Consider the following 13,305-nt stretch of genomic DNA (forward strand, 5'->3'; position numbering starts at 1 on the left):
TACCTATGTATTGACTTTAGTATCCCCATACTTATAACCAATGAGATGTGGTTATCTTGTCAAACAACATACTAGTCTATCTATGTATTATTATTGTCCTATATAATAATACTCGACTAGGGACCTTTAAGAATATGATATATTATATAATCTAAAGTTCAAGTCATGTACTTAAACTATACAATTTGTATCATGATTCTAAGGACATTTATTATGCTAACAAAATATCGCAGTAATTAAGGTCATAATAAATACATTTATTGAATGATCAACTGACATAAAGATTATAAAAGAATAATGTATTGTCTCCAGGGCACCTGCACTAACATTTTAGTCATAGGAAAAAAATATTAAAAAATTTCAAATTCATCTAGCATGTCAGGTTAGAAAAATCTAGTAAAAGGACACTACAAACAACGAGACTCGTTCCCGATTTACTAGATAAATTTTTTAAATGATTTCTTTGATGATTCAACCGTACGGATGTTAATATATGACAATTTTAGTCATTTGAAAAAATTATTAAAAAAATTCAAATTCATACTGCATGTCAGGATTTGAAAAATCAAGTAAAAGTACAACTCCAAACAACGAGACTCGTTACCGATTTACTAGATAAATTTTTGAAATGATTTCTTCAATGATAAAACCATACGAATGTTAAGATATATCAATTTTAGTCATAAGAAAAATATATTAAAAAATTTCAAATTCATCTTGCAAATCAGGATTAGAAAAATCTAGTAAAAGTACAACTCCACTAAACGAGACTCATTCCCTATTTACTAGATAAATTTTTAAAATGATTTTTTCGACGATCCAACCGTATGGACGTTAAGACATATCAATTTTTTTCATATGAAAAAATTATTAAAAAAATTCAAATTCATCTTGAATGTCAGGATTAGAAAAATCTAGTAAAAGTACAACTCCAAACAACGAGACTCGTTCCCTATTTACTAGATAAATTTTTAAAATGATTTCTTAGATGATTTAACCATACGGATGTTAAGATATTTCAATTTTATTCATATGAAAAATTTATTAAAAAAATTAAAATTCATCTTGCATGTCGGGATTAGAAAAATATAGTAAAAGTAAAACTCCAAACAACGAGACTCGTTCCAGATTTACTAGATAAATTTTTAAAATGATTTCATCGATGATCCAACCGTACGGATATTAAGATATAAAAATTTTAGTCATAGGAAAAAAATATTAAAAAATTTCAAATTCATCTAGCATGCGAGGATTAGAAAAATCTAGTAAAAGGACACTCCAAACAACGAGACTCGTTCCCAATTTACTAGATAAATTTTTTAAATGATTTATTCGACGATCCAACCGTACGGATATTAAGATATATTAATTTTAGTCATGTGAAAAAAATATTAAAAAATTTCAAATTCATCTTGCATGTCAAAATTTGAAAAATCTAGTACAAGTACAACTCCAGACAACGCGACTCGTTACCGATTTACTAGATAAATTTTTAAAATGATTTCTTCGACGATACAACCGTATGAATGTTAAGATATATCAATTTTAGTTATAAGAAAAATATATTAAAAAATTTCAAATTCATCTTGCATGTCAGGATTAGAAAAATCTAGTAAAAGTACAACTCCACACAACGAGACTCGTTCCCTAGTTACTAGATCAATTTTTAAAATGATTTCTTAGATGATTTAACCATACAGATGTTAAGATATATCAATTTTATTCATATGAAAAATTTATTAAAAAAATTAAAATTCATTTTGCATGTCAGGATAAGAAAAATATAGTAAAAGTAAAACTCCAAACAACGAGACTCGTTCCAGATTTACTAGATAAATTTTTAAAATAATTTCATCGATGATCCAACCGTACGGATATTAAGATATATGAATTTTAGTCATAGGAAAAAAATATTAAAAAATTTCAAATTCATCTAGCATGCAAGGATTAGAAAAATCTAGTAAAAGGACACTCCAAACAACGAGACTCGTTCCCGATTTACTAGATAAATTTTTTAAATGATTTATTCAACGATTCAACCGTACAGATATTAAGATATATTAATTTTAGTCATGTGAAAAAATTATTAAAAAAATTCAAATTCATCTTGCATGTCAGAATTTGAAAAATCTAGTACAAGTACAACTCCAGACAACGAGACTCGTTCCAGATTCACTAGATAAATTTTTAAAAGGATTTCGTCGACGATCCAACCGTACGGATATTAAGATATATGAATTTTAGTCATTGGAAAAAAATATTAAAAAATTTCAAATTCATCTAGCATGCCAGAATTAGAAAAATCTAGTAAAAGGACACTCCAAACAACGAGACTCGTTCCCGATTTACTAGATAAATTTTTTAAATGATTTCTTTGACGATCCAACCGTACGGATGTTAATATATATCAATTTTAGTGATATGAAAAAATTATTAAAAAAAATCAAATTCATCTTGCATGTCAGGATTTGAAAAATCTAGTAAAAGTACACCTCCACACAACGAGACTCGTTACCGATTTACTAGATAAATATTTAAAGTGATTTCTTCGACGATACAACCGTACGAATGTTAAGATATATCAATTTTAGTCATAAGAAAAATATATTAAAAAATTTCAAATTCATCTTGCATGTCAGGATTTGAAAAATCTAGTAAAAGTACACCTCCACACAACGAGACTCGTTCCCTAGTTACTAGACAAATTTTTAAAATTATTTCTTCGACGATACAACCGTATGAATGTTAAGATATATCAATTTTAGTCATAAGAAAAATATATTAAAAAATTTCAAATTCATCTTGCATGTCAGGATTAGAAAAATCTAGTAAAAGTACAACTCCACACAACGAGACTCTTTCCCAATTTATTAGATAAATTTTTAAAATGATTTCTTCGACGATTTAACCATACGGATGTTAAGATATATCAATTTTATTCATATGAAAAATTTATTAAAAAAATTAAAATTCATCTTGCATGTCATGATTAGAAAAATATAGTAAAAGTAAAACTCCAAACAACGAGACTCGTTCCAGATTTACTAGATAAATTTTTAAAATGATTTCGTCGACGATCGAACCGTACGGATATTAAGATATATGAATTTTAGTCATTGAAAAAAAATATTAAAAAATTTCAAATTCATCTAGCATGCCAGGATTAGAAAAATCTAGTAAAAGGACACTCCAAACAACGAGACTCGTTCCCGATTTACTAGATAAATTTTTTAAATGATTTCTTTGACGATCCAACCGTACGGATGTTAATATATATCAATTTTAGTGATATGAAAAAATTATTAAAAAAAATCAAATTCATCTTGCATGTCAGGATTTGAAAAATCTAGTAAAAGTACACCTCCAGACAACGAGACTCGTTACCGATTTACTAGATAAATATTTAAAAGTGATTTCTTCGACGATACAACCGTACGAATGTTAAGATATATCAATTTTAATCATAAGAAAAATATATTAAAAAATTTCAATTTCATCTTGCATGTCAAGATTAGAAAAATCTAGTAAAAGTACAACTCCACACAACGAGACTCGTTCCCTATTTACTAGATAAATTTTTAAAATGATTTCTTCAACGATTTAACCATACGGATGATAAGCTATATCAATTTTATTCATATGAAAAATTTATTAAAAAAATTAAAATTCATCTTGCATGTCAGGATTAGAAAAATATAGTAAAAGTAAAACTCCAAACAACGAGACTCGTTCCAGATTTACTAGATAAATTTTTAAAATGATTTCATCGACGATCCAACCGTACGGATATTAAGATATATGAATTTTAGTCATTGGAAAAAAATATTAAAAAATTCCAAATTCATCTAGCATGCCAGGATTAGAAAAATCTAGTAAAAGGACACTCCAAACAACGAGACTCGTTCCCGATTTACTAGATAAATTTTTTAAATGATTTCTTTGACGATCCAACCGTATGGATGTTAATAAATATCAATTTTATTCATATGAAAAAATTATTAAAAAAATCAAATTCATCTTGTATGTCAGGATTTAAAAAATATAGTAAAAGTACACCTCCAGACAATGAGACTCGTTACCGATTTACTAGATAAATATTTAAAATGATTTCTTCGACGATACAACCATATGAATGTTAAGATATATCAATTTTAGTTATAAGAAAAATATATTAAAAAATTTCAAATTCATCTTGCATGTCAGGATTAGAAAAATCTAGTAAAAGTACAACTCCACACAACGAGACTCTTTCCCAATTTATTAGATAAATTTTTAAAATGATTTCTTCGACGATTTAACCATACGGATGTTAAGATATATCAATTTTATTCATATGAAAAATTTATTAAAAAAATTAAAAAAATTAAAATTCATCTTGCATGTCATGATTAAAGAAATATAGTAAAAGTAAAACTCCAAACAACGAGACTCGTTCCAGATTTACTAGATAAATTTTTAAAATAATTTCGTCGACGATCGAACCGTACGGATATTAAGATATATGAATTTTAGTCATTGGAAAAAAATATTAAAAAATTTCAAATTCATCTAGCATGCCAGGATTAGAAAAATCTAGTAAAAGGACACTTCAAACAACGAGACTCGTTCCCGATTTACTAGATAAATTTTTTAAATGATTTCTTTGACGATCCAACCGTACAGATGTTAATATATATCAATTTTAGTGATATGAAAAAATTATTAAAAAAAATCAAATTCATCTTGCATGTCAGGATTTGAAAAATCTAGTAAAAGTACACCTCCAGACAACGAGACTCGTTACCGATTTACTAGATAAATATTTAAAAGTGATTTTTTCGATGATACAACCGTACGAATGTTAAGATATATCAATTTTAGTCATAAGAAAAATATATTAAAAAATTTCAATTTCATCTTGCATGTCGAGATTAGAAAAATCTAGTAAAAGTACAACTCCACACAACGAGATTCGTTCCCTATTTACTAGATAAATTTTTAAAATGGTTTCTTCGACGATTTAACCATACGGATGTTAAGCTATATCAATTTTATTCATATTAAAAATTTATTAAAAAAATTAAAATTCATCTTGCATGTCAGGATTAGAAAAATATAGTAAAAGTAAAACTCCAAACAACGAGACTCGTTACAGATTTACTAGATAAATTTTTAAAATGATTTCATCGACGATCCAACCGTACGGATATTAAGATATATGAATTTTAGTCATTGGAAAAAAATATTAAAAAATTCCAAATTCATCTAGCATGTCAGGATTAGAAAAATCTAGTAAAAGGACACTCCAAACAACGAGACTCGTTCCCGATTTACTAGATAAATTTTTTAAATGATTTCTTTGACGATCCAACCGTACGGATGTTAATAAATATCAATTTTATTCATATGAAAAAATTATTAAAAAAATCAAATTCATCTTGTATGTCAGGATTTAAAAAATATAGTAAAAGTACACCTCCAGACAATGAGACTCGTTACCGATTTACTAGATAAATATTTAAAATGATTTCTTCGACGATACAACCATATGAATGTTAAGATATATCAATTTTAGTTATAAGAAAAATATTTTAAAAAATTTCAAATTCATCTTGCATGTCAGGATTAGAAAAATCTAGTAAAAGTATAACTCCACACAACGAGACTCGTTCCCTATTGACTAGATAAATTTTTAAAATGATTTCTTAGACGATTTAACCATACGGATGTTAAGATATATCAATTTTATTCATATGAAAAATTTATTAAAAAAATTAAAATTCATCTTGCATGTCGGGATTAGAAAAATATAGTAAAAGTAAAACTCCAAACAACGAGACTCATTCCAGATTTACTAGATAAATTTTTAAAATGATTTCATCAATGATCCAACCGTACGGATATTAAGATATAAGAATTTTAGTCATTGGAAAAAAATATTAAAATATTTCAAATTCATCTAGCATGCCAGGATTAGAAAAATCTAGTAAAAGGACACTCCAAACAACGACACTCGTTCCCGATTTACTAGATAAATTTTTTAAATGATTTCTTTGACGATCCAACCGTACGGATGTTAATATATATCAATTTTAGTGATATGAAAAAATTATTAAAAAAAATCAAATTCATCTTGCTTGTCAGGATTTGAAAAATCTAGTAAAAGTACACCTGCAGACAACGAGACTCGTTACCGATTTACTAGATAAATATTTAAAGTGATTTCTTCGACGATACAACTGTACGAATGTTAAGATATATCAATTTTAGTCATAAGAAAAATATATTAAAAAATTTCAAATTCATCTTGCATGTCGAGATTAGAAAAATCTAGTAAAAGTACAACTCCACACAACGAGACTCGTTCCCTATTTACTAGATAAATTTTTAAAATGATTTTTTCGACGATTTAACCATACGGATGTTAAGATATATCAATTTTATTCATATGAAAAATTTATTAAATTTTTTTTTAAATAAATTCATCTTTCATGTCATTATTAGAAAAAATATAGTAAAAGTAAAACTCCAAACAACGAGACTCGTTCCAGATTTACTAGATAAATTTTTAAAATGATTTCGTCGACTATCCAACCGTACGGATATTAAGATATAAGAATTTTAGTCATTGGAAAAAAATATTAAAATATTCCAAATTCATATAGCATGCCAGGATTAGAAAAATCTAGTAAAAGGACACTCTAAACAACGAGACTCGTTCCCGATTTACTAGATAAATTTTTTAAATGATTTCTTTGACGAGCCAACCATACGGATGTTAATAAATATCAATTTTATTCAATTGAAAAAATTATTAAAAAAATTAAATTCATCTTGTATGTCAGGATTTGAAAAATATAGTAAAAGTACACCTCCAGACAACGAGACTCGTTACCGATTTACTAGATAAATATTTAAAATGATTTCTTTGACGATACAACCGTGCGAATGTTAAGATATATCAATTTTAGTTATAAGAAAAATATATTAAAAAATTTCAAATTCATCTTGCATGTCAGGATTAGAAAAATCTAGTAAAAGTACAATTCCACACAACGAGACTCGTTCCCTATTTACTAGATAAATTTTTAAAATGATTTCTTCGACGATTTAACCATACGGATGTTAAGATATATCAATTTTACTCATATGAAAAATTTATTAAAAAAATTAAAATTCATCTTGCATGTCAGGATTAGAAAAATATTGTAAAAGTAAAACTCCAAACAACGAGACTTGTTCCAGATTTACTAAATAAATTTTTAAAATGATTTCGTCGATGATCCAACCGTACGGATATTAAGATATATGAATTTTAGTCATAGGAAAAAAATAGTAAAAAATTTCCAATTCATCTAGCATGCCAGGATTAGAAAAATCTAGTAAAAGGACACTCCAAACAACGAGACTCGTTCCCGATTTACTAGATAAATTTTTTAAATGATTTCTTTGACGATCCAACCGTACGGATGTTAATATATATCAATTTTAGTCATATGAAAAAATTATTAAAAAAATCAAATTCATCTTGCATGTCAGGATTAGAAAAATCTAGTAAAAGTACAACTCCAAACAACGAGACTCATTCCCGATTTACTAGATAAATTTTTAAAATGATTTATTCGACGATCCAACCATACGGATGTTAAGATATATCAATTTTATTCATATGAAAAATTTATTAAAAAATTTCAAATTCATCTAGCATGCCAGGATTAGAAAAATCTAGTAAAAGGACACTCCAAACAACGAGACTCGTTACCGATTTACTAGATAAATATTTAAAATGATTTCTTCGATGATAAAACCGTACGAATGTTAAGATATATCAATTTAGTCATAAGAAAAATATATTAAAAAAATTCAAATTCATCTTGAATGTCAGGATTAGAAAAATCTAGTAAAATTACAACTCCAAACAACGAGACTCGTTCCCGATTTACTAGATAAATTTTTAAAATGATTTCTTCGACGATCCAACCGTACGGATGTTAAGATATATCAATTTTATTCATATTAAAAAATTATTAAAAAAATTCAAATTCATCTTGAATGTCAGGATTAGAGAAATCTAGTAAAAGTACAACACCAAACAACGAGACTCGTTCCCGATTTATTATATAAATTTTTAAAATGATTTCTTCGACGATCCAACCGTACGGATATTAAGATATATCAATTTTAGTCATAGGAAAAAATATTAAAAAATTTCAAATTCATCTTGCATGTCAGGATTAGAAAAATCTTGTAAAAGTACAACTCTAGACAATGAGACTCGTTCCTGATTTTCTACATAAATTTTAAAATTATTTCTTCGATGATCCAACCATACGGATGTTAAGATATATTAATTTTAGTCACAGGAAAAAATTATTAATAAATTTCAAATTCATCTTGCATGTCAGGATTAGAAAAATCTAGTAAAAGGACACTCCAAACAACGAGACTCGTTCCCGATTTACTAGATAAATTTTTAAAATGATTTTTTTGACGATCCAACCATACGGATGTTAAGATATATCAATTTTAGTTATATGAAAAAATTATTAAAAAAATTCAAATTCATCTTGCATGTCAGGATTAGAAAAATATAGTAAAATTATAACTCCATAGAACGAGACTCGTTCCCGATTTACGAGATAAATTTTTAAAATGATTTCTTGGACGATCCAACCATTCGGATATTAAGATATATGAATTTTAGTCATAGGAAAAAAATATTAAAAAAATTCAAATTCATCTAGCATGTCAGGATTAGAAAAATCTAGTTAAAGGATACTCCAAACAACGAGACTCGTTCCCGATTTAATAGATAATTTTTTTATATGATTTCTTTTGACGATCCAACCGTACAGATGTTATTATATATCAATTTTAGTCATATTAAAAAATTATTAAAAAACTTCAAATTCATGATACATGTAAGGATTTGAAAAATCTAGTTAAAGTATAACTCCAAACAATGAGACTCGTTACCGATTTACTAGATAAATTTTTAAAATGATTTCTTCGATGATACAACCGTACGAATGTGAAGATATATCAATTTTAGTCATAAGAAAATAATATTAAAAAATTTTAAATTCATCTTGCATGTCAGGATTAGAAAAATATAATAAAAGTACAACTCAACACAACGAGACTCGTTCCCTATTTACTAGATAAATTTTTAAAATGATTTCTTCGACGATCCAATCGTACGGATGTTAAGATATATCAATTTTATTCATATGAAAAAATTATTAAAAAAATTCAAATTCATCTTGCATGTGAGGATTAGAAAAATATAGTAAAAGTAAAACTCCAAACAACGAGACTCGTTCCCGATTTACTAGATAAATTTTCAAAATGATTTCTTCGATGATCCAACCGTACGAATATTAAGATATATGAATTTTAGTCATAGGAAAAAATATTAAAAAATTTGAAATTCATCTAGCATGTTAGGATTAGAAAAATCTAGTAAAAGGACACTCCAAACTACGAGACTCGTTACTGATTTACTAGATAAATTTTTTAAATGATTTCTTTGATGATCCAACCGTACGGATGTTAATATATATCAATTTTAGTCATGTGAAAAAATTATTAAAAAAATTCAAATTTATCTTGTATGTCAGGATTTGAAAAATCTAGTAAGTGCAACTCCAGACAACGAGACTCGTTACCGATTTACTAGATAAATTTTTAAAATGATTTCTTCGACGATAGAACCGTACGAATGTTAAGATATATCAATTTTAGTCATAAGAAAAATATATTAAAAATTTTCAAACTCATCTTGCATATCATGATTAGAAAAATCTAGTAAGAGTACAACTCCACACAATGAGACTCGTTCCCTATTTACTAGATAAATTTTTAAAATGATTTCTTCGACGATCCAACCGTACGGATATTAAGATATATCAATTTTAGTCATAGGAAAAAAATATTAAAAAAATTCAAATTCATCTTGCATGTCAGGATTAGAAAAATCTTGTAAAAGTACAACTCTAGACAATGAGACTCGTTCCTGATTTTCTACATAAATTTTAAAATTATTTCTTCGATGATCCAACCATACGGATGTTAAGATTTATTAATTTTTGTCACAGGAAAAAATTATTAATAAATTTCAAATTCATCTTGCATGTCAGGATTAGAAAAATATAGTAAAATTACAACTCCATACAATGAGACTCTTCCCGATTTACTAGATAAATTTTTAAAATGATTTCTTCGACGATCCAACCGTGCGGATATTAAGATATATGAATTTTAGTCATTGGAAAAAATATTAAAAAATTTCAAATTCATCTAGCATGTCAAGATTAGAAAAATCTAGTAAAAGGACACTCCAGACAACGAGACTCGTTCCCGGTTTACTAGATAAATTTTTTAAATGATTTCTTTGAAAATCCAACCGTACGGATGTTAATGTATATCAATTTTAGTAATATAAAAAAATATTAAAACAATTCAAATTCATCTTGTATGTCAGGATTTGAAAAATCTAGTAAAAGTACAACTCTAGACAACGAGACTCGTTACCGATTTATTAGATAAATTTTTAAAATGATTTCTTTGATGATACAACCGTACAAATGTTAAGATATATCAATTTTAGTCATAAGAAAAATATATTAAAAAATTTCAAATTCATCTTGTTAGGTCACACAACACTGTAGAAGGGGGTTGAATACAGTGTAGAATACAATTAAATCGATTTAAAACATAAGTAACAGAAAACAGATGTATTCGATATAATAAACTCTGTAACAATGGAACTGTTCTCTCTCAGTGATGAACAAATATCACGAGAGCTGCTAGGTTACAATGTATGATCTTCTCAATGATCGTAACTCTTATAGAGTAAACCTATGTATGTGTTTATATAGACACACAGTTACAAGATAACTTTCTAATTGATATGGATTATAATTCTGTCTCCTAAAATATATCAATCAGATATCTTATATAATTCTTCTAGTCCTCTAACTCTTTCCATGCATATCTTCTTTTTGTATTAGTCTCGATCTTCTTTCCCGGTAAATCAGCTTCCTTCCTTAACTGTTAGTCCTCCAGTACTTAAGTTCTTATATTCATCTTTTGATATTATCTTCTGATAATCTAAGTCCTGATATCCTTATGTCCTGATTCCAGTAAGAACTGATATTTCCTGTTAGTTAAGATCTGGGAACTAAACATGAAACATATTAGACATGACATCTCAAATATATCCAACCATATGGATGTTAAGATATATCAATTTTATTCATAGGAAAAAATTATTAAAAAATTTCAAATTCATCTTGAATGTGAGGATTAGAAAAATCTAGTAAAAGGACACTCCAAACAACGAGACTCGTTCCCGATTTACTAGATAAATTTTTAAAAAGATTTTTTTGACGATCCAACCGTACGGATGTTAAGATATATCAATTTTAGTTATATGAAAAAATTATTAAAAAAATTCAAATTCATCTTGCATGTCAGGATTAGAAAAATCTAGTAAAAGTACAACTCCACACAACGAGACTCGTTCCCTATTTACTAGATAAATTTTTAAAATGATTTCTTCAACGATCCAACCGTACGGATGTTAAGATATATCAATTTTATTCATATGAAAAAATTATTAAAAAAATTCAAATTCATCTTGAATGTCAGGACTAGAAAAATCTAGTAAAAGTACAACTCCAAACAACGAGACTCGTTCCCGATTTACAAGATAAATTTTTAAAATGATTTCTTCAACGATCCAACCATACGGATATTAAGATATATCAATTTTAGTCATAGGAAAAAATATTAAAAAATTTCAAATTCATATAGTGTTGGGAATATGTTGTGAACTTGATGATTTCATTAACAAAACACCTTAGTAGATTCAACTTAGTGAATTATGTAGCACTCGACGGATAATCAAATATAGTCCCAAAGGATGAGTCAATATAGTCCCGACGGATGATGATTTGACATCCATCGAGTGAGTAGCTTATGTAACAATAAGTCATGTAGCACAATTCCGTAAACACCTTTGTATAGATTATGTAGTAGCATATAAGTCATGTTAACTTTAACTAGATATTCAGAATAGGTTGATTAATTGTAAATATAAGATGTCTTGTAATTCTGCATAAGTGAAATGAAGCCAAGTGTCAAATAGCTACCCGACGGATGATCAACAAAGCCACCGACGGATGATCAACAAGGCAACCCGACGGATGATAATCATGTACCCGACGGATGATCAATTCAAACATCCGTTGACAGTGACAACACAGTCACATGCATCGAGTGTTTGCAAAAGGAATGTGGCAGCCTATTCAACCGGGTTTTTGAGAATAAAGAAGCATTACCATTTCCATGCTATTATGAAGATATTCAAAGATGCTGGAATAGAATAGTGAAGAAGCATAGTATTAGACTTGATAGGTTTTGTTTTATTATCTTGTCTTATTACTGTGTAATCTTGGTGATATATAAACCAAGAGTAGCAAGTAGAACAACAAGAAGACTAAGCAAATATTTTCTCAGAGAAATAATTGTAAGCTGAATCCTTTAGCATTTCTCTGTAAGTTTAGTTGTTCTTATTTGTAAGCAGCTGTGAGCTATTCAAGCTTCACAGAGTTCTCTCGATATATATATATATATATATATATATATATCTGGTGGATACATTCAAATCCACCAGAAAGTTTTAAAGACTTGTGTTTTTAGTACTTTGTGTTTTAATTCATTTTAACTTATCATTCTGCACTTTGCAAATCAAAACACTTACATATATATTTGAGTTAGAACATTTTATAATTCAGAAAAAGTTTCAAGAATTCCATCCAACCCCCCTTCTGTAATTCTTGTTGCATTGTTAGGGACTAAAAATTGGTATCAGAGCAAGCTCTTGAAGCAGAAAAAGTTTAAAGATCACAACAAACAACAGGATGAACAAGAAGGATGTTGGAGTCAAGATTCCTTTTCTGTACAAAGATAATTACCATCATTGGAAGGTAAAGATGCATCTTCATTTACTTACTCAAGATGAAGCCTATGTGGATTGCATAGAAAGAGGTCCTCATGTACCAATGAGAGCTGCAACTAGAAATGAGCCATCAGTTCCCAAGCCAAGCCATGAATGGTCAGATCCTGATATTGAACAAGTCAGGAAAGACAAGAAGGCCTTGAATATTCTGTTCAATGGAGTTGATGGTGACATGTTTGACAACATCATCAATTGCAAAACTGCCAAGGAAGTTTGGGATATAATTCAGATTATCTGTGATGGCACTGAACAAGTTAGAGAAAACAAGATGCAGTTACTAATTCGGCAATATGAGCATTTTT

This window comes from Apium graveolens, chromosome 9 (genome assembly GCF_009905375.1).
Source record: "Apium graveolens cultivar Ventura chromosome 9, ASM990537v1, whole genome shotgun sequence".
Lineage (NCBI taxonomy): Eukaryota > Viridiplantae > Streptophyta > Magnoliopsida > Apiales > Apiaceae > Apium > Apium graveolens.